Here is a 2,853-nt window from a genome sequence, read left to right as displayed (position 1 = left end):
CTCTCTAAATTCGCTTACGTGTTCGTGTGTGAGTGCCTATGCAGCCCGGTGCATTTCCGTCGGCTTCCTTTCCAACCCACATACATATGTAGGTATACCCAACGCCATCGTTCGTCCATATTTCCTCGGCGCCGTTACCGACGATGGCGGCGATTCTTGTAGTTTGCGCCTCTCTCTCGTACGGCTACCAACTGGGAAAGCCAATCAGTTTGTCGCAGATACTATCCCGGCGCGGTTGTTGTGTACGGACAAAATACGGTGCGTTTATTAGCGAACGAATTGAACGCGGCACTCCAAAATTTATAGCAAAAAAAAACCAAGTGAATTGATGCTAAGTATTAGAATTAAAAATTTGAATATTGTGTACTGAAAAGTGTATCACTGATTAAATGAGAATTTTGTGTGCGAAAAATCCCCAATCATACTAAAGTTGCAAAATTCTTGTAAGAGTAAAAACAAAAACCAAAAATATTCATAAAATTTGAGTCTATTGAAATTACCTACTCATCTACAAAGTTCGAAACACAGAGCAGCAGCAGCTCTTTTTTTGTGCTCCATGCAACACAGCGCGGTTGGTATTACAAAAATGTCTTTTATTTCCTTGCGGATGCGACAGCAGCGACGTTAACGGTGGCGGTGAACCCAGAATACTCGCTCGCATTGATAACCAACGCGGCGCAATCTAACATCCGCGTGTGTAGGTATGTATGTGTGTGTGTGTGGGCGCATCTCGTCTTCTACCTCTTCTCCTCTTTCTACTTTAGCTAGCAGTAAATATGAAAATTTATTTAGAAAAAAATATTTTCAGCGTTTATGTGCAAAGGTTGTATGAAGAAAATTAGAAAACAACCCCAAATAGGCAGCGAATATTAACGAAGATGGTTGAGCATAGCAGTCGATAGGTTGGAGGGCAGGGTAGTGGGGTGCAGTTTACTTGTAACAGCATAGATGAATATAAACATAAAGTGTATATTTACAAGAGAAACCAAAACCACCAGCAGACGAGCGTGCAGCAAAAATAAGGGGATTTATACATACATACATACATATGTACGTATGTATGTTTGGAGTAAATGTATAAGTACATATATAACCCAGACAGGCCAGGCAGACACTTGAGCGGGCAGAGTACAAAGAGACTTAACAAAACAGCCAGACCATCATCAATGAGTTTGTTGTCCGTGTGTCGAAGGCACAATTTGGATTAAATGAATTTGTTTTGTTTTTTCTTTTTTTTTGGACTTTTTGGTTTTTGGAGTCCTTCTTTGTATGTTTATCACTTTTTTCTATTTATATGTAGGTAGGTTTCTCCTTTTTCGGCGCACAAAACAAAAAGCAGCAATTTTAGGCGTAGACCAGCACAGGAAGAACGTTAAATTGGGAACGCATATTTACTCGAGTAGTAAAAAAAACAGAGAGAAAAGGAAAAAAATCGCAAGGCAAATTAAGGTGTTTTTTTTTGTAAGAGCCACAGCTACAAGGCATAAAGTCAGTGTCAAATGTTAGTGTACAGCTTGTTCTATTATAATATTTACAATTATTTTCATTCAATTTTTTTTTTATTAATTACTTGCATACTTGAAAATTTTATAGAAATTCTGAAAAAAAATTAGGAAATTTTCATGAAATTTTTTGGAATTTTATGAATTTTATATAAAGTGTGAAGCTTTGATTTATACGATTTATGTTAACGAATAAATACATAATAATAATAATACATAATCATACATAAATAATTAATGAAAAAAAAAATTTAATTAAAATATGTATAGGTATTATATTAGAACAAGGTGTACACTAACACTTGACACTGACTGTATATGAACGTGCTACTGCAGCCGATAGAGCTAGAAAGATGCGAAAAGAGATAAGCAAGCAAAAATCGATTTTTTTTTTAATATTCGAAATTTAAAATGCACGGTGACGACGCAAATGAATTTTTTTTTTGATTGCTTTGGATCCTGAATTGGTTAATTAAGTGGAAAAAATTAAAAATTGAAACGGAATTAATGGTCTTAAAATATTAATAATGATAAAATTAAATAAAAATTTTAGCAAAATTGTCCCAAGCAGATGTTTGTTTTTGTTTTGATCAAAGAAGGAAGAAAATAGGCACACATATTAAAATCTAAAAAAGGAAAGAGTTAGGGACAATCTAAAAAAAAATTAAAAAAAGTAAAATGTACATTATAATAAAAAAAAACATATAAACACAAAAAAAAACTTAAAAATATGAATTATTAGGCGTGACGAATGGCAATTTATTCAAAGACGAAAAAAATATTTAAAACCAATTAAGCAAAGGCATACGAAAATTCTGCCAAATCTGTGCTGAGTAGGTACAAGTCTGAGCATGAAAAATTATTAAAATTTAATTGAATAATACGCTGAATTTAATGTATTTATCAACAAAACTATGCAATTTTAAAACCTGCCTATAGGAAACACTCAAAATGAACAACAAAAACATTGAAAATAAAAACTTTAAAATAATTAGAAAGTCATAGTTTTAAGGAAATATCAAAAATACTAACTAACAAAACACGACGAACCATCGAAATATCAATAAAATTAATTATGATATAAAAACTATTGAAATATAATTTTTCGTAAAAAAAATTGTAACGAAAAAAATTTGTATGAAAAAATACAAAATTTGTATGGGCATATGTACATAAGAGGATACATAAATTTTCAAAGCCAAATACATAATACAATTTGTTCTTGAAAAAAATTAGAGTAAAAAACGAGCATGAAATACAAAAGTGCAAATAAAAACATTTAAAAATAAAAAGGTGTTGCAAATGAACCAAAAACTCGAAAAGAAAAAATTCCCATAAATGCAAAAAGTTC

At 31.9% G+C, this 2,853-nt stretch overlaps 1 protein-coding gene across 1 annotated transcript in view; it reads left to right on the top strand.

Moving 5' to 3' along the window:
- The first annotated feature begins 226 nt into the window (after positions 1-226).
- The window catches only part of LOC118743097 (roundabout homolog 2), a 568,533-nt gene continuing 565,906 nt past the window's right edge, over positions 227-2,853 (top strand). Inside the window, exon 1 of the mRNA XM_036475600.1 lies at positions 227-571. The gene's annotated coding sequence lies outside the window, so the exon portion shown is untranslated. The remainder of the gene's footprint in view (positions 572-2,853) is intronic.

This window comes from Rhagoletis pomonella, unplaced genomic scaffold, assembly GCF_013731165.1.
Source record: "Rhagoletis pomonella isolate Grant_MI unplaced genomic scaffold, Rhpom_1.0 Rhpom_scaffold_00007, whole genome shotgun sequence".
NCBI classification, from domain to species: Eukaryota; Metazoa; Arthropoda; class Insecta; order Diptera; family Tephritidae; genus Rhagoletis; species Rhagoletis pomonella.
The sequence above is the reverse complement of the archived record's forward strand: the minus strand, read 5'-3'. Positions and strand labels throughout refer to the sequence as shown.